Source organism: Mirounga leonina, unplaced genomic scaffold, assembly GCF_011800145.1.
Source record: "Mirounga leonina isolate KUSES-001 unplaced genomic scaffold, KU_Mleo_1.0 Mir_242, whole genome shotgun sequence".
In the NCBI taxonomy this organism is placed as follows: domain Eukaryota; kingdom Metazoa; phylum Chordata; class Mammalia; order Carnivora; family Phocidae; genus Mirounga; species Mirounga leonina.
This window is the reverse complement of record NW_023270627.1, coordinates 1845118-1865542: the sequence shown is the minus strand read 5'-3', so window position 1 is coordinate 1865542 and position 20425 is coordinate 1845118. Positions and strand designations below refer to the sequence as shown.

Genomic DNA, 20425 nt, shown 5'->3' with positions numbered 1-20425 from the left:
TAAGCTGGCTACACAGTAGGATTACTGCCTGAATTAAGGTCCTTTAATTTCAAGGCCCGAAAAAGCACCACTTTTCCCTCACTGCTAGGCGAAGGCCCAGAATCATCAATTTAACAAAGTATTTTGACTGATTACCATTATTTATGGTAAGCTTAACATAAATTCCCATTCCCTCCTGTGCAGAAAAGAGTTAACCCAGCAGGCCTGAGACTGCCATCCTCAAGAGAGGCCTGCTTACAAGGTAGGTCCTGGATTGTCATCTGAGTATTTGATTCCAGGAGGGGGCTCCCACCATTCCCTAACTGATAAAAGTGGCTTATGCTGCATACCTGTTTTCCTTCTGGGAGTCTGGAATTTGGGTCCATGCCGGGCAGAAGATCATTTATCTTAAATGCGTTTCCCTGGTAGACAACATTTCACACATACTATCACATTTTGATGCTGGAGGAATTAAGTGTATCGTGTGTAACTCCACTGGGGAGACTCCTGGAAGCTTGTGTGGTTTTCTCTGAGCTTTGTCCCATATGCCTTTTCCTTTGCTGATTTTGCTTTGTGTACTTGGCTGTTATGAACCATAGTTTAGTACTGCAATATGAGGAATCCTGTAAGTCCTCTGAGCACATCATCAAACCAGGTTTTTGGGGGGATCCCCAACATACTTACCAATTCTGAAATGGATTATAATCAATCCCAACTATAGAAAGACAAAAGAAGAAAGAGAACTGTGATCCCCACCTTCTGGTGTTCTTGCCTACAGATAACCCCCTCCCCTTGAGTGTGGGCTGGACCTGGTGAATTCTAATGAAAGGAATTCAGCCAATGTGATGGGATGTCACTTCCAAGATTAGATTACAAAAGACTGTGACCTCTGTCTTGCCCGCACCCTCTCTCCGGCTCTTCTCCCTTGCTCCTTCTTATGAAACAAGCTGCCATCTTGTGAGCTGCCCTCTGGAGAGGCCCAGGTGACAAGAAACCAAGGACAGCCTCCAGCTAACAGCCAGCAAAGAACTGAGGCCCTCACAGCCCAACTGCCTGTGAGAAACTGAATCCCACCAGCAAGCACGTGAGTGAGCTGGAAGCAGATCCCTCCCCAGGCAAGCTCTGGCTGACCCTGAGCGTGGCCTCGTAAGACACTGAGACACTCTGGGCCAGAGGACCTGGTGAAGCCACGCCTGGAATTTTAACCAGCAGAAACTGAGATAATAAATGTTGTTATTCTAAGTCACTGAATTTGGTAGGTAATCTATTTCTCCACAGTAGATAACTAACACATTCTATTACCTAAAACAACTAAAAATCTAGACAACATACATGAAGCAATGGTTTCCAGACACTGGACATCAGACAACAAAGGACAGTGATTGCAGAAAAAAAAAAAAAAAGAAGAAATAAAATGAGCATTACTGCCCTAGCGTACCACACAGAAAGTGTCAAGGCCGTGGCACACCTGGTGGTCTCCCTAAGTTCACTGTAGCCACGGTGGCCAGAGGTCACAGGGAGGAATACAAGAAAGTGGCACAGGGAGGGAGCTCTGAACATTCGCCGGGAGCTAGCTCTGTCCGGGTCCTCTCCACCCAGTCTTCAGCTTAGGACTAGTGAGCCCTTATGAGGAGACTAGCCAGGAGAAGAACTGGAGGGACCAACCCTGCAGCTCCCACTGGGATAGGAAGAGCGCCAACTCCCACCAGACAGAGCAGGGAAAACCCCGTAAGTCACAGGCACCAGGTAAAATACTCCCAAGTATATTGTCTCACCAATGGGGCAAAATTAGCTCTAGACTAAAGCTGCTCTGGTCCCACTAATAAGGCTTAAAAATAAGACTCAAAAAAAAAAAAAAAAAAAGGGAAGGAAAAGAAAAGAGAAAGGATTATATGCCAAAGGAGCTACAGGCCAATATACACGGTTATCCGGGAGAGTCGAGCTGGGTGTCAGATCAAGGGTAGCATAGGAAGCTGGATAATGGTTAAGATGAGGCATTTTACTTGACACAGGATTCAAAACTGAGGCAAGGAATAAGACAGGAGAGGCTGGGATACACCACAGGGATGGCTCCAAAAAGCTTGACGGACGTGCTATCCCATATTAAATGAAATACAGCTACTAGAACCACTGACTGTGACAGAAGGGGTGGATCTCAAGGCCAGAGAACCGGGCATGCCAGACAGGTCTAGTGGGTCAGACCAGAAAACCAACCAGCTGACCATGGTCCTCGGGAGGGCCCGAGGACACTGCATTTACCAAGGCAATTGAGACGGTATTGATGCAGGTGGATCATCAGCTCCTCCAGGCAGCATGGTGCTGTCTATCCCATTCAGGCCGCACTGACAGCAGTATCTTCTGTCTAGACCTGGGCTTCTTAAGGAGCAAGGAGGATGACAGGATCACAGAACAGCAGAGCCCAGGAAGCAGCATTTAACTTTGAGAGTCAAGGTAGAAAAATTCAGGAATGAGTATCAAAATTAGAATGGCATCCAGGGGGCCTAACCCAGAATCTGCAAAGATAGGTGATAAAACATGTTGTTCCTTGGGGCCATCTGTCACTGGCTCTCATCTGGCCCTGCAGAAGACAGGAGTAATGTCCCAGAGAGACAAACCTCACTAAGGCAGCAAAGGGGGACAGCTGAAGCTATTAGCTCCTGGAAGATGGACGAAGGGGCAAGAGGGGGTGTGCGACAACAGGGGCAATAAAGGAAAAGATGCCTTCCCACAAGAGGAAAAGAAAAGAGAGAGACCCTACTCAGCTTTCTGTTTTCTTACTTTTCTTCCATCTCTCTCCCCACTTTCCTATCCCACCTTTTCTTCTCCCTGCTCCTATTAGTCTCTGTTCAGGCAACATTTTCTCCAGTACTCCCTAAATCAGCCATCAATTGGAAGTACACTTTTCCACATTATGAATGCAGCTTTCTAATTCCCATTTTAAAAGCCAAACGTTGAACACTATATTCTTCAACCTAGAGTTTGAGAGGATTATGTATTGCATTTTGGGGGGAAAATTCTAAGGCACTATGTTGATAAAACTAGGAAATTCTATAGCTCCTACATTTGTTTCTGTTTGGACACCCTTGGGCAAAGTGGGTACTGCACACTTCAACGCACCTACCGTTAAGTTTGTATTAAATGACAGACTTTCCCATTCATCACCTAAACTGAAAGTCATCATGAATGGTACCCTACATAAGCAATGTTCCCCCTCAATCATGAATAAACCTGGCACAACACAGGAGCTAAAACCTCACTCCTCAAATCTATAGCGGCATGTAAGACATATCTTGCTTTTCGAAAAATCACTTTTTGTTAGAACTGGAAGAAAGCAGCCCTGGAATCATCTAATCGTCTGCAGATAAGAACGCTAAATCCAGAGAACTGGCAGATTTGTTCAGAATCACACAACCAAGCCCTGGCAGAGCACATCAAGCATGCAGCAGCCTCTACTCTTAGTCCGAAGCCCGCTCTTTGCACCAGACCATCCGACTTCTCAAGCAAATGGTTTCGCCCAAAAGTGGGGAAAGGTAACATTCAAAAGCTATTATTTTTAGTGCTTTTCTCCTTGTCATCAAGTCCAACTATCATCAAAAGGCCAAAACAGATGAGTACGCCATTCCATTCAACCATACATCATTTAATCTGTCCTTTACAAATCTGTCTTTTCCTTCAGAGAGTTCTATTTTGTCTTTCTTATTCATTTAAACCTGAGTTGACCCAGCAGCCAGAGCTCCCAGGCAGAATATCTAGGCCAAACATGGGCATGACAGAGTTTGCTTCTGGGCCCTCTAGTTACTGATCCAGAGGCAGCTGGCTCAATGTTAACCATCTATATGAACTACATAGTTAAACTAATTGCTTACCATTCCATCTTAACCACTTTTCAGCTCAGAAGCAATTACGCATATTGTTAAATGACATCAATGATGCTGCTTTTTAAAACTTTATTTCAACATTAAGCTCTGCTCACATAGGCTCAGTTTATAATTACCTCGCTTATATAACGTGATCACCAACTCAAAGTATATTCATATATGTATATGCATATTAGCAACGCTAAAGTTTCAGTATCAGAACAAAGGAAGAGCTAAGTGACTCATCAACTAACCCACATTACAAAAGGCACCTAAAACTCACAGCCACCAATAGTTATTGCAAAACCCAGTTCTCTCTCCCTCCTTCTGTTTTCTTACCTGTCTTACCCTGCTCTCTTCAGCCTTTTATCTCCCCTTCAGTACCGTGTATCTATCATTCCAGACATTCCTATCCCTTTCTTCCCCTCTCCCTACTCCTCTTAGCCCTTTTTTTTTCAGTCCACTCCTGTCCATCACTCCCGAAATTGGCCATCAACTGAAAATATATACATACATATTTTTTGTCACTTATTCTACATTCTTAATACAGCTTTAGAGTTACCAGTTTTGAAAGCTGATGCACTGAACACTATATGATATCCTTCAGGAAAGAGGCAGTCGAGTGTGGGCGTGAAGAGCAAAAGCTCCAGAGTCTGACTCCCTGGGCTGCATCCTGCTCTGCGCTTCTTAGCTGTGTGTGGCCCTGGGCAAGTGACTTAACCCCATGTTTCATCTGTTTCCCATAAAGTGGGAGTGTGAAAATCATATCTCGACAGGGCTGTTTTTATAAAGATTTACAGCGGGTTAACTATGTAAAGTATCTGACATACATACGGTAAGTATCCATTAAACATTAGCTATTTTTATCTCTCAAGAAACACTGAACTAAAGCTCCTTCTGACACTGTGCAGCATTTTAGGGGCTCGGTGTTACGGAGCTAGGCATAGGGCATAGAGGTGTTTTTTCCCTTCTGTGCCTTAGACCAATAATTCTGACAGCCACAGTTCTGAAGCTTTAGGTCAGTGGTTCTCCAGTCCTACTGACCGAAATGTAGCCGTGGTCTGCTTGGATTTCCCCTCACGATGACTAAGAGGCCTCTTTCCTTCAATTCCCAGCCTCTACCTGCACAAAGTCAGCCCTCTGTGCATTGTGGCAAGGTGAGTGTATCCCGACACATGGAAGTGTTTCTGCTAATCCCCTATTCCTCCCGCCAGCTGACAAGTTTCTCCGGGTTACTTCCTGGCTGATAGCACCAACGCACCTCTAGTACAAGGCCATTTGTGCGGACGGGAGCAGGGAGCATAATGAGGACAGAGATGACTCAGATGCATGCCACAAAGCCGCACAGAGGGTTGTCCTGGAGGTCAAGCCAAGACAAAAGTCAATTTACACTATTCTGCCTAGCAAAACTAAACCCTCGGGGTCCTTAACCAGGAATCCGCATTTTCAGGCTCCCTGGTTAAAAAAACAAAGAAGGAGCAATTAACCACTTAGAATTTTTGTAAGTACAATTACTGAAATAATCTAGTAAGTGATAACACCATAATACTTTACATTTCCCTTAATTTTTAAAGGAATATACAACATAAAGTAATATTTGAAGAAAAACAGTTAAATTAAGCATCTTAAAAAAAAGACATTTAACAAAACCACAGTTAACTCTTTCCATCATTTAAGGCAGAGCTTTAATGTGTAGGAGAATCACCAGAGGATCTTGTTAAAATGCAAATTCTGATTTTATAGGTCTGGGGTAGGACATGAAAATCTGCATTTCCTACAAACCTCCCGGCCATACAGATACTACAGATACTACTGGTCTGTGGATCACACTTAAGAGTAGCAAGAATTTAAGGTACCTTAAGTGTCAAAAAGCCTATTACCAATTTCCTAGCTTATCAATTTAAACTCCTTCAACTGGTGTTAGAAGCAGAAGCTTGTTCTAACAGCTGGAAGGAACAAAGTGAGCCGCAGCCTACCAACTGCTTCTTAACAATAAAGGAGCAAGGAGAGGAGCTGGAGAAGAGGAAGGAGCTTCAAGGGGGGAGCAATAAAAAAATAAATAAAAATAAAAAAGTTCTCTGCAGCCTCTCTTTCTGTCTTCCATTTGGTTTCCCTAAGGAAGAAATGAAAAATGTACACCTGGGTCATCAGTATGGCCATCTCCTGGTTTCCAATTCAAAGAATCTAATCCAAGATTCCTCTGGCTCTTCTTCCCTGAAATGAACTTACACAGAATGACTATTTCTAATAAATAATTAAAGTTTCCAATCATTTTTACAATCTTCTTTCAAAGAAAAAAAATGTATCTTCTTTAACAGTATGGTTATTTTTCCCTTTGTAACATTTTACAACGAATTTGAACAGAACACTTTGTTGAGAAGGGGACACGTGAGTAAAAACCTCAAGAAAATGAAAAGGAGTGCCATGCAGAGGCCTGGGAGTAAAGCATTTCAGGAAGAGGCAACAGTAAGCAAAGGCCCTGGGATTGAAACAGCGAGGAGTCCAGTGTGGTTAGGGAAGACGGGGCGGGGGCAGGGGGGGTGCAGGTGGGCAATGTCCGTAGAAACGAGGTCGTGGAGATGATGGAGGAGGGGGGCAAATCACACAGGGCCCTCGGCTTTTATGCTGACTGACTCAGGCCGTCTATGGGGGGCTTTGCATGGAGTAACATGTTCCAGTGTTTAGCAGGATCAGACTGGCTGCTGAGCTGAAAACAGACTGTAGGCTCTCTACAAATGTATACAGAGAACGATAATGCCAGGGTCTTCCGCACTTGGCGCTTCCCAGTAGTCCTTTGGAGTTCCCTAGATATGTGGCCGTGCAATATCAATTGTCACAGGGTCTGAGCGAAAACCAAGAACTGGGTTATCGGATATGTCATATACGTGAAGCCTTACTGCCCAACTTCTTGTATGACTGAGCTCCACTATCACCCAACATTCTGCCTCTGGTTCTAAATCCTGTTTAGAACATCTGAAATTTCATACACCAAGGCAGAAAAAAGAGAGAAACACAGGGTCCGCTCTTCCTAATGGTGTTGTGGGAATTGACAGTATTATAATCTATAAAAGAACACTCTACTCTCTAATATATCTCTTAATATAGAAATGTATTTCATAAAAGTTATCCTTTAAAAGTATTATCACCCTAAAAAATAAATAGACAAATACATAAATAAAAGTATTATCACTCTGACCCAGTAATTTCACTTCTGAAATGGTATCCTATGGAAGTAATCCTCAACAGGAAATCAATTTTAATCACAAAGGTATTCACCATATTTTATTTATAATAGCAAAAAAATGGAAGCAATTTAAATGTCCAGCAACAGTTACATGACTAAATTATTGATAGTGTAATACATAAAATATTAAATACATTATAATGATAATGTACTATTATATAGATAATAAACATTAAAGATATTTTAATGATTATACTAGATATATATTTTTTCTCTAGCTAGCATATTATGCAGCCATTAAATATGATGTCGCAATTTGTGCATACTATGATTACAACTTGTAAAATATACACACACAGAAGAAAACAGCATTATGCGGCATTATGTTAAACAGCATCATGTTAATATCAAAATATTAACAAGAGTTGTATTTGAGTAATTGAACTAGGTAAATCAATTTATATTTTCCAATTTTTATAATTTTGCTTATAATTTAAAAAATTAAATTAATGGGACCTCTTTACTCCCATCTTTTTATTTCCAATATGGATCTCATACAATATCACCCTTATACATATGCATCAGCCTAGAATATATTAATAAGAATAGTAAACATTATTAAGTACCATGGTGCCAGGCACTGTGTTAAATGTGGGATCCAGGTCATCAGATTTAATCCTCACAGCAGTTTTAAAGATTCACCGATGAAGGTACTCAAGAGATGAAAAAGAAGAGGTGAGTGAGTAATGCCAGGGCCATCAGAGAGCCAGGGACAGCACCGGGCCTTGAATCCAACTCTTGGGCATGAAAGTCTATATTCTTCCTCATAGCACTATGCTGCCTCCCTACAGCAGTGCAGAAGTAAAGAGACCCTCAATCAGAATTCCCCAGAAGTATGCCCAAGAAGTGCCAGCTGAGAACTGTGCCCACTGTGGCGCCCTCCCATTCCCATCACATCACTTATGGGGTCTGCTGCTCCTTCGGTCTGCCTCCCTTGCTCCTTACCCTGCCGCTTCCTTTACTCCTTATTTCTCTCCCACACTTCCCTACCTATATCATAAACTTTCCAGCAGCATCCCTGGGCACTGCTTAGCTTCAGTAGTAAAACTCAAATAAAATCAACTTCTGCCCTAAAGTTTTCTGGAAACCAGAAGTTACACACCTGGAAGCCTCATGCTACATTTGGCAATAGATGTATTTTGCTGAGATCCCGGTATTTTTAAAAATTTGAATGAGTCCCCAACACTTAAAAATTAGCACAAAGTCACAAAAAAAATTTAAGTTCCTCTTGAAAACTAAATGATTGGACAACAGGAGGTCCAACAGGGCATCAATCTCCCGAAGCTGATTCTCCAGTTTGCCACAGTCTCCACCAGCCCCTGTTGTTTATACCTGATTCTTTTCAATTCTCTTCACTCTTATGGAACCTGCCACCTTGCCCCCAAAGCACTGAGTTTGTGTCTTCCACCAAATATTTTAAGTGCTGGCATAAAGGCCCCAAGAGACGTGATCGCATGCCATTTTTACTTTATGCTAAATTCTGCAAACTCTTCTGAGTGATGTCAGCAACTAAATGGCCTATTGTTGAATGTAAACCACAGGGAAGGCAGCCACAGCAATCCTGCAAAATCCCAAGCCAACGCAGGTCCAAAGGCACTTTCTACTGCTGGCTCACTGGATCAACTTATCCTTAGACTCTGTCACAACTCAAATATTCCTTTGGGATTAGCCAGAACGAAGTCTTGACAAGGTCCTAGACCTCAAACTAGAAAGTTTTCTAACTAATAAGTTTAGAAATTACTGCAAACCAGTTCCTAAGTACTCGATTTTTTTTTTTAAGTTTCAGCTTTGGTAAGTTCCTGATATTATGAATTTTACATGCAAAGATAATTGCAGTATCTATCTTCTTTTATTCTCTAAGTAGCCATTCAAAATCCATATTTTTACGGTAATGTAAATCCATTAGGAGAGAACTAGAAAGTGCACTGAGGAATCAATCTTATGCTGGAAGAAATAAAAGACTAAATGACCTTCTCCATCTCTAATTTCTGATATGTTAGTTTATTGTATGCAAACTGAACTATGAAAATATCCTTTCACCATTCCTGAATAGACAGAATAGGACATAAAGTAAAGTACTAGAGACCCAAAAGTCCCACTTGGAACTAAATCCATGTCTCATAAACTTCTGTGCATGCCGTGGCTATGGGAGAACTGAGAAACGGTGCTGTGTTTCGGCGGGGGGAGGGGGGGGAGGTTACATTTCATTTATCATTCACTACTTTCAACACTTTAGTTTTTCTTCTAAATTTCAAACAATACTAAAGAACGTTTTTAAAAGGAAAACGAATACCCACAAAGTGATTAATAGCCCTACAAGGTAATTAATTCATAGTTTTTAAAGATTCATTGATAACTAGAACAAAGCTACCATTGGGTATCTGTTTTGTGAGAGAAGCTATTATGCTGAATATGTACGATGTTACTTATGACTTAAAAAAGCAGTCTGCACCTGATAATAACAATGTTGACTGAAGGTTGAAGGGAGAAATAAGAATTTTTGTTTCTTAGGGGAGGAAATTCAAAAGCATATGACAACCATCATAAAAAAAATATACCCAGCAAAGTTTCTCTATTGCAAAATAACTATTTCCTAAAAGCCTGTCCAGGAACAGAATAAGTTAAAAAATGAACTCCATTTAATCCCATAGTGAAAGAAATCGAGAACTGTATTTCATTTAAGATGAAAAGCTGGCTAAAAAGCAACTCTTCCAAAATCTTGCCTACCTTCCTATAAACACAATATGAAACATCTCTAAAAATATAGAACATTTACTGTTTTACAATTTTATTGCTTTAATTTTTCCTTTTATTTTTTAAGTAATTCATTGTAACTACCCCTCCTCCACCACTTAAAGCTCTACAAAGTCTCATCCGTGCAACTGAAGAGTTAATTCTTGTAGAGAAATTCAGATGATCAGAGTCAAGATACGCCATGTTAAGCAAGTATTTCAACAAAAAGTAATAGTCTAAAAGATTACTTTTTCACTGGTATAGGAAGACACTGATTTTATATCCAGCATTCTCACTGATTTCTTTTTTCTGGTTTATACATTATAGCAGTTTTTAATTGAAAAGCAAAAATACATATATATTTTTATATATATATTTATCAAACAAACCTGACCACTCCATGCACAGTACAGATTGCACAATAAGCTCCAATTGTGGTTGATCATACAGTCGAAAATCCTGAACTGGGCCATGGCTGCCTATAGCACAGTCTGCATGTCTCCTCTGACTCAGCTCCTGTCAGCTCCGTAGCGCCGTTAACCAGAGCCCTGCAGTGATGGGAGCCGCAAATCCAGTCTTCCCCTCCCTTTCCTGTCTAAGCGGCAATAACTCACGGGCAGAACTACATCATCTTCCCAAACACTGGTACATTTAAATTATGAGATCATGAAGGGAAGACTTTTCACAAAAGCCTTATTCTATATTTACTATCATCTGGTTTTTAAAAAGATGATGGCGCTCTCCTTCTTTCTGGAAACCAGAGGCTAGCACTTATATACTCAATGAAGACACAACTTGGGAAGGTGGTATAATAAATCAGTGTTGGCCGCATCCCACAACAAACCAGCTCCTGATGCAAAGCTGGCGTGGCACCCGTGCCCCTCAGACTTTGTTCAATCCGAGGGGTATCCCTGAATCCTTCATCTCTCAGTACATCTCATAGGCTAACAACTCCGTAAGGTCCCTCTCGTCCTGGGTACCTTTTACGACTCTCTTGGTTCTCTCCCTACTTCTCTAACCATTCCTTCTTGAAAGAGAGCCTAGACTGTAATAAGACAGACTTCACCTCCTCAACTGCTACCTACCAGATGTATGACCAGGAGCTGACCTTAACTTTTGAGCTGCACTTGACTCATTTGTAAAATGGAGGTAACACCTGTCCTCAGGGGGGTTTTAGTATGAAATAAAATAACATTAACTGGGGCACCTGGGTGGCTCAGTCGGTTAAGCATCTGCCTTTGACTCAGGTCATGATCTTAGGGTCCTGGTGAGATCAAGCCCTGCATGGGGCTCCCCGCTCAGTGGGGAGTCTGCTTGGCCCTCTGCCCCTCCCCCCACTCGTGCTCTTTTTTTCTCTCTCTCAAATAAATAAAATCTTTAAAAAAAGAAAAAAAACAGTGTCTAACAAACACCTGATAAGTGACAATTATTCATATTCTTAAGATGGGCTTCCTTTGCTGTCCACATCAGAATTCTACCTCTCATTTCTTATGCTGTCCCTAGACGATGTCACCCTCCAGACCCATGATTTTATAATTACGAATTATTTCCAAACCTTTCTTTGGCCCCACCCTCTCTCCCAAGCTCCAAATCTGCATGTCTAAACTCTTGTTAATAAGCACATTCACCTCAATACCTTACACCACATGTCCCAGTTGAACTCACCTTCCCTCCCTCACAACCCGCACCAGCTCGGTAGCCCCTCCTCTGCAGAATGGCAGCACAATTCAGCCCCTTAGTCACCGAAACAGAAACCAGTCATCCTAGACTCCTTCTTCCTTACCTCTCACATCCGTCACCAAATCCTGTCTTTTCAACGAAAACGTGGAGTGAACCTGTCCCTTTGCCAGTCCCACTGTCACTGCCTGAATTCAGACCCCCATCAACTCTCTCCTGGAGTACCTCGAGGGCCTCCAGCTGGTCTCCCAAACACCCTACCTCGCTCCTTTCTGGAATCTCACCTCCAGAGGACTACCAAAAGAATCTCTGACAGTACAAACTAATCTGATGACTACCCTGCCTAAATCCCTTCCTTGCCCCTTTCTGCCCATGGCAGCATTTCCCCAAAAATGTTCCTACTTGTTCTATAGGATACAGAATGTGAATCAGTTAAGTGAAAAAAGTTTTTCAATGCAAAATAAGTTTGTGAAAAGCCGGGCTAAACAAAAAACAAAGTTGCAAGACTGCTCAGAGTCCAAGCATGGAGATTCAAAGGTTCCTGGAATGCGTGTTTTTAACTAGTTCTTGAAATCTTTAGCTTGTTCTCCTTCCTCTATCTTTCCCTTAATTGGTGTGGTGTTCCCTAAGGTTCTGACCTTGGCCCTCTCCTCTCATCTCTCTCAATGAGCTCATCTATTCCCCAAACTGTAATTATAGTAGACATTGGCTTAGTTGACCTCTGCCTAAATGACTTGCCAGACAAACCAAAATTCTTAATTCCTGTTGCATAAACACTGGCTGAGCCCATGGCAAGCTCAACTCTTGATGTTTGGGAAGACAGTCTCTAGCCACTTATTTCTGCTGCCACCAAATGAGACCCACACGTGACACAACCAGTTTATTTTTGCAAACCTCTTTATGTCGGTTTTACTTGTGTTACTGTTATCATGTAGCTTAGATGATACACAGACTGATGAAATATGAGTAAAAATGAGAGATGGTATTTCTGTGAAAACCTGAATGCTTTGAAAAGATTTAATAAAGCTGCTGCTCACTTCTACATTTTTTCCTTCCTTGGTCTTGTACTTTTTTCTCCAGTAAATATACTAGAAATTCACCCCAGCTGTTGCCACTAGGCATAATCAGAGACTAAGGTTGTTCCTCTGCCAAAAGATCCTTCTTTTTACCCAGCTAACTCCTACCTGACTTAGCTCAACACAATCTTCCCAGGAAGACTTTCTCTGATCCCTACCCTAGGTGAGATCTGTCTGCAATATGTTTTCGTAACTCCTTGCTCTTCTCCTAAAATAATATTCATTGCACTCTATTAAAATTATGTGTTCAATGCTTTGACCTTCTCATTATTCATGTAGATCCATGAAGGCAGAGACCAGACCATGTCCGTATTTCTTCACTGGTGTATCCTCATGTCTAGCACTTAGAAGGTACTTAATAAATATTTTCTGAATGTGTTAATAAAGTGGAAGGACAATTTTAAGCATAATAGGCATCTCTGAAACTGGAAACATCAAATGTGAATCATTTTAAGATAGATGAACTTTTATCCTGGGAACCAAAGGGCCATTATTATCAATTGTGAGCAAAAACACAAATTGCTTCCTTCCTCAATGATCCTATTAAGCTGCTGGAGCAGGCAGGATTCTAGCAAAATCCCCAATACTACACTGACACCATCTATTCTATCCCCACCTTGAGATTCTGAAAAATTCAGAATTCCCCTTGGAGAGGGGAAAGAAAGGTTTCAGGCATCTGATGTTCAAAAGTTCCCAGGTGAGTGACAGACCTTACTAGTTAAGAACAACTGCACAGAAGTACATACCAAAAATAAATAAATAAATAAGACTCAGAGACTAAAGGCCCAACTATAATCAAGCTTTTATAAATCATTCCTATAATCAAGCTTCTAGAAATCATTCTTAAACACAGTGTATAATTCAATAATAATATTGTAGTAATATTAATTTCCTGGTTTTGATAATTGTCCTATGGTTACTTAAGATGTACATTAAAGAAATTTGGGTGAAGAATATAGGGCAACTCTGTACTATATTGCAACTTTTCTGTGAGTCTAAAGTTATTTCAAAATTAAAAAGTTCAGGGGCGCCTGGGTGGCTCAGTTGGTTAAGCAACTGCCTTCGGCGCAGATCATGATCCTGGAGTCCCTGGATCGAGTCCCGCATCGGGCTCCCTGCTCGGCAGGGAGTCTGCTTCTCCCTCTGGCCCTAACCCCTCTCATGTGCTCTCTCTCTCAAATAAATAAATATCTTTAAAAAAATAAATAAATAAAAATTAAAAAATTAAAAAGTTCATATAAAATGGACCATAAACAACTGCAACCCAGTAGCAAGGAACACCCCTAACATCCAGATGTGATCTCAAAAAAATCATTCGCCACTAAAAGAAAGCAGGACTTCTTAGAGAAATGGCTGATTCTAAGTCCTGGGCAGGAAATGTACATAAAAGATGAGCTAGAAAACCACATTTGACAGTAAAGACAAAAGACAATCAGGCTCATGTCTAAAGGACTCAGTTGAAAACGTGAAGAGGCTGCCACTGGTCAAAAATAGGAGAACTGGAGCTGCTCTAAGAATCGAAATCTCTGACATAGGTTTGCATCTACGAGCTAATAATAATAGACAGATAGGCAGACAAATACATAAATACATATATACACACGCAGACCACCTCTGAAAGGAGGTGGAACTCCTTTCCCAACATACAGTTTATGCTCCTAAAAAATTAGTTAATACCTGTCTATAATCCCATATTGACACTTCTGAAATTCAAACATCCCTGAAAGTCAGAACATATTTTTGTAACTCATTGATGGCAAAACCTGCCCTGACCTGAGCTGACACGAAGCTCTGTCTAAGCTTTTATTTATTCCCCAGAGGATAAACAGTCATACATTTTCAGCAGAAATTACTGAGAGAACCTGCATTATCTGACATTTCTAAAATCTGAAAAACCCAAGAATTTTGGATAATAGATTACAGATCTGCACAAATAGCACTGGAAATAAAGGTAATGAGACAGCAGGAATCCAAAAGAAAAAAAACGGGGGAAGAAGACCACAGAAAGCAAGACCATCGACCCTGAACTGGGACCGTCTTTTTCACCTCAGGTCACTAAGGTCAAAGAAAGCTTTACAAGCGGGTAAGATCTGAGCCAAATTTTGAAAGAAGTGTGGGATTTACATAAATGACAAGACATGAGAAAAGCATTTCAGGCAAAATGGACATGAACAGACATGAAAACACTTGAGACTTCACATATATTCAAGGGACGATGGACCTGTCATTTGCTTTGAGTCAATGTTCCATGTTGGACAGTAAGACATTATGTGGAAGAAGTATACGTACTTTTAAATGAACTTTTTCTTCAGAAAAACATTTCTTTTTTATATATGTTATACGGTGGCTGTCAGGATTAAATGAGGGAAATAAAAATTTTGAGGTATTTAATAAGGGTTCAGTGTTCTCTCTTAAAACCCTAAAAAGTTATCTAAAATCTACTTCTCTCACTATATGTTTCCAGGAAACAGACATTACAGCCTAGCACTTACCAAAAGTATATTAAGATTAAATAAAAGGCTAGTAAATGTCAATAGTATAAATACCTAAAGTGCAACAGGAATAAAGAATATTAAAAGACTGTGACACTCAAAACTAGAGACAAATAAATATCCCAAGCTAGAAATCAAAGGGCTACTAACTAACTGTTTATACATTTTTAGGCAAAAACAAGTATAAACTATACGGCTCTTTAACAACCATATCACCCTTTGCGAAGACTTAATTACTCTTTTATTTCCAACTATTAGGAATCTATTCTGATGGTCTGTATTTTTGCTCTAAAACCAAAAAATCCAATTGGCCTCTTTTCCTACTAGAGGTTTGAGACCATCTGGCAAACAAAGTCTTCTAGAAATATACACAGTTAATCTAACAGAAACAAATTCACTTTTTCCTGACCTTGCCTGTTAATATTACCTGGAGAAAAGCAAAACCACCACCATAAAAAATATGCAATGGGAAAATCAGAGTCTCTTTAACAAATGGTGCTGGGAAAACTGGACAGCTACCTGCAGAAGAATGAAACTGGACCACTTTCTTACACCATACATAAAAATAAACTAAAAATGAATTAAAGACCTAAATATGAGACTGAAACCATAAAAATCCTAGAAGGGAGCAAAGGTAGTAACTTTTCTGACATTGGCCATAGCAAAGCTTTTCTAGATATATCTCAAAAGAAATAAAAGCAAAACTATGGGCACCTGAGTGGCTTAGTTGGTTAAGTGTCTGACTCGGTTTCAGCTCAGGTTGTAATCTTGTGGTCATGGAATCAAGCCCTGTGGCAGGGTCCACGCTCAGTGCAGAGTCTGGTTTGGATTCTCTCTCCCTCTCCCTCTGCCCTTCCCCCCACTCGTGCTCTCTCTCTCTCCAATAAATAAATAAAATCTTAAAAAAAAAAAAAAGCAAAAATAAACCACCAGGACTACATTACAATAAAAAGCTTCTACACAGTGATGTAAACAATCAACAAAATTAAAAGGCAGCCTACTGAATGGGAGAAGATATCTGCAAATCACATATATAGTTAAGGGCTAGTATCCAAAATCTATAAAGAGCTTATATAACTCAACATCCAAAAACCAAATAATCCAATTTAAAAATGGGCAGAAGACATCAACAGACCTTTTTCCAAAGAAGACAGACAGAGAGCCAACAGACACATGAAGAAAAATGCTCAACATCACTCATCATCAGGGAAATGTAAATCAAAAGTATAATCTGCTATCACCTCACACCTGTCAGAATGGATAAAACCAAAAACACAAGAAATCACAAGTGTTGGTGAGGATGTGGAGAAAGAGGAACCCTGGTGCACTGCTGGTGGGAACGCAAACTGGTGTAGGCACTGTGGGAAACAGTATGAAGGTTCCTCAAAAGCTTAAAAATAGGGGCACCTGGCTGGCTCAGTTAGTAGAGCATCCAACTCTTGCTCTCAGGGTCGTAAATTTGAGCCCCACATTAGGTGTGGAGCCGAATGAATGAATGAATAAATAAATAAATAAATAAATAAGGTTAAAAACAGAGCTGCCTACAATCCAGTAATTGCACCACTGGGTATTCATCCAAAAAATACAAAAACATTAATTCAAAGGGATACATGCACTCCTCTGTTTATAGCAGCATTATTTACATTAGCCAAATTATGGAAGCAGCCCAAGTGTCCATTTATAGATGAATGGATAAAGAAGATGTGGTGTATATATACAATGGAATATTATTCCAGCCATAAAAAAGAATGAAATCTTGCCATTTGCAACAACATGGATAGAGGTAGAGTATAATCCTAAGCAAAATTAGAGAAAGACAAATACCCTATGATTTCACTCATACATGCAATCTAAGAAACAAATGAGCAAAGAAAAAAGAAAGAGAGAGAGACAAACCAAGAAACAGATTCTTAACTATAGATAACAAATATATGGTTACCAGAGGGGAATGGGGTGGGGATGGGTGAAATAGATGAGGGGGATTGAAGAGTACACTTTTCGCGATGAGAACTGAGTAATGTTAAAAAATAAAAAAAAAAATAACAACAACGAAACAACAGTAACAACGAAGTTGAAAGACTCACACTCCCCACTTGCAAAACTTACTACAAAACTGCAATAGTCACTACAGTGTGCCACACTGTAGCACAGTATAGACCTATGGAACAATGGAATAGATTAGAGAGCCCAGAAATAAATTCTCACATATGTGGTCAATTGATTTTCAATTCAGTGCCAGGACCATTCAATGGGGAAAGGATCGATTTTCAAACAAATGGTACTGAGAAAACTGGATATCCACAAGAATGAAATCATACCTGTATAGAAAAGTTGGCCCCAAATGGACCAAAGATCTAAATTTAAGAGCTAAAAGTGTAAAACTCTTAGAAGATTACACTGTGGAAAATCTTCATGACCTTGGATTTGGCAACCATTTCTCACTTATGATGTCAAAAGCAGAGGCAACAAAAGAGAAAGATAAATTGGGCTTCATAAAAATTAAAAATTTTATGCATTAAAAAGGACACTATCAAGAAAGTGAAAAGAAAACACACAAAATGGGAGAAAATATTTGTTAAGTCATATATCTGATAAAGGATTGATATCCAGAATACATAAAGAACTCCTACAAGTTAACAACAAAAAACGTACCCAATCTAAAGATGGGCAAAGACCCAGCAAGCACATAAAAAGATGCTCATCATTAGTCGTTACAGAAATGCAAACCAAAACCACAGTCAGATAACACTTCATACATACACCGGCTGGCTATAATTTTTAAAAAGTATTTTTTTAAATGGAAAATAACAAGTACTGATGAGGATGTAGAGAAACTGCAATGCTCATACACTGCTAGTAGGAATATAAAATAGTAAGCCACTGTGGAAAAGTTTGGCAGTTCCCCAAAATTGTTAAACACAGAATTACCATGTGACCCAGCAATTCCATGTCTGAGCATATAATCAAAAGAATTAAAAACAGGGACTCAAACAGAAACTTAGGTATAATACTTATAGCAGCATTATTCACCATAGTCAAGGTGAAAACAACCCAAGTGTACATCAACAGATGAATGGATAAGAAAATATAGTATGTACAAACAAAAGAATATTACTCAGCCATAAAAAGGAATGGAGTTCTGACACATTCTCTAACAGGTGAACCTTGAAAACTTCATGCTAAGTGAAATAGGCCAGGCACAACAGGACAATTATTGTATGATTCCACTTATATGAGATTATCTACTATAGGCAAATGCATATTAAAAGCAGAATAGAGACTACTAGGGGTTAGGGGGAATGGGGAATTATGACTCACTGAGTACAACATTTCTGTTTGGGATGATGAAAATGTTCTGGGAATAGTGATAATCATTACACAATACTGTGAATGGACTTAATACACTTAATTGTATATGTAAAAATGATTAAAATGGTAAATTTTATGTTATGTGTATTAACATAATTTCTGAACCAATAAAAAAATATAATTACTTGTCATAGTTAAGGGAAATGTTACAACTTTTACCTACATAGGAATCTAGTACCACAGTAATTAAGTATAATACTTTCATAAGCAAACAAATCAACTACCTTTTTTTTTTTTTTTTACAAACTGTATTCAGAGAAGTTTACTTATTTAGGTAGACTTCCAAAAGAATCAAAGGCTTAGATAAAATTAAATTGCCTAATAGTTGTATGCCAGTCTCATTAAACCCAAGACATATCAACATTTTGTAACTTAAAATCTACAGAACATGTAATTTTTGAATTATTTTTCATATTCAATTATTTGTAAGTTTTCAATGTTACCTACAATTAAGGAAAAAAATTAAAAATGTTCTCTATTGAAAAACAAACCTTAAGAATTTTGCTAAACTACTTAGGAGGATAAGAGAAGTCCAATGATATGATCTAACATATGATATTAGAGCTATAAATTAAAGTTTTAAGAAGTCAACTTTCTGAAAGGTACAGCAACTCTCTCCCTGACTGTTCTCAAAAAAAGCTTTGAAATCAGATCTTAGAAATCACAGAAGCTAAGAGTATTTTGATTTCCTTCTTTTAAAAAAATATAGTGGGAGGGGGGCACATGGGTGGCTCAGTTGGTTAAGTACCTGCCTTTGGCTCAGGTCATGATCCTTGGGTACTGGGATCGAGTCCCACGTTGGGCTCCCTGCTCAGCGGGGAGTCTGCTTCCCCCTCTCCCTCTGTCCCTGCCCCCTGTTCGTGCTCTCTCTCTTTCAAATAAGTAAGTAAAAGTCTTTAAATATGTGTGTGTGTGTGTGTGTGTGTATAGTTGGAGGATTTGAGAGTGAGAGAAGACAAAACTAATATTCCAGTAGTGGCCAAGGTGTTTAATGTCAGCCATTACTTAGTTTTGTCCATTGTTTCTCATTATATTTTGTTTTTTTCCCCTTGTTTTGCATTAAAAAAAATATGAATCGCTTCACAAATTTATGTGTCATCTTTGTGCAGGGGCCATGCTAATCTTCTCTGTATTGTTCCAATTTTAGTATATGTGCTGCTCAAGTGAGCAGTGTTTTATATTTTTAATTCATATTTTTCATATATTTTAATTGAGGCATAAATATTTACGCACAATGGTTAACTCTTATAAAGCATAGCTCTTAAGTATACAGTTCATGATATGTTACAAATGCATGTATCTAAGTAATTCACCCCAACCTCAAGAGACAGAACATTTCCATCACCCCCAGGAAGTTTCCTGTGTGTCCTCCTAGTCATTCTGGAAGTCTCCTCCCTTACCCCCCGAGGCAATATTCACTTATCTTGCTATTGCTGTTGATACTCATCCATATTGCTGCATGTATACATAATCTTCTGCTTTTTATTGCCAAAAAGTATTCCACAGTAGGAATATAGGAAAACCTATCTATTTTCCTATTAATACACAAGGAGTTGTTTCTGGTTTGGAGGCATCATGAATAAAGCGGTTATGAACATTCCTGAACAAGTCTCTCGTGTGAACATGTATTTTATTTCCCTTGGGAGTAATTATGTAGGAATGAAAATGCTAGATCATAAAGTAGGTATATGGTGAACTTTATAAGAAAATGCCAAAAGATTTTTTAAAAATATTGTACCACTTTACACTCCCATCAGCAGTCTATCAGAAGTCCAGTTGCTCTACATCTTCACCAAAATCTGGTGTGGTCAAATTGTTGTGTTTTTTTAATAAAGTTTAGTGAAGTTTAATTTATATATGAGTGTACCCCTTTAAAATGTACAGTTCAATGAATTCTGGCCACTGTACACACCCACAGAACCACAGCCACCAAACAATCAAGAACATTTTCATCTCCCCAACTCCCTTCATGCTTCTTTGCAATCAAAGCCCTCCCAG

The 20425-nt window shown here is 39.5% G+C and overlaps 1 protein-coding gene and 1 non-coding gene across 2 annotated transcripts in view; both read right to left on the bottom strand.

Annotated features, from left to right (window-relative positions):
- Nucleotides 1-20425, bottom strand: part of ARHGAP21 (Rho GTPase activating protein 21) — a 124612-nt gene that overhangs the window by 86233 nt on the left and 17954 nt on the right.
- Nucleotides 19492-19598, bottom strand: LOC118026591. The gene has a single exon (XR_004683627.1). It is a non-coding gene; the product is annotated as a U6 spliceosomal RNA (small nuclear RNA).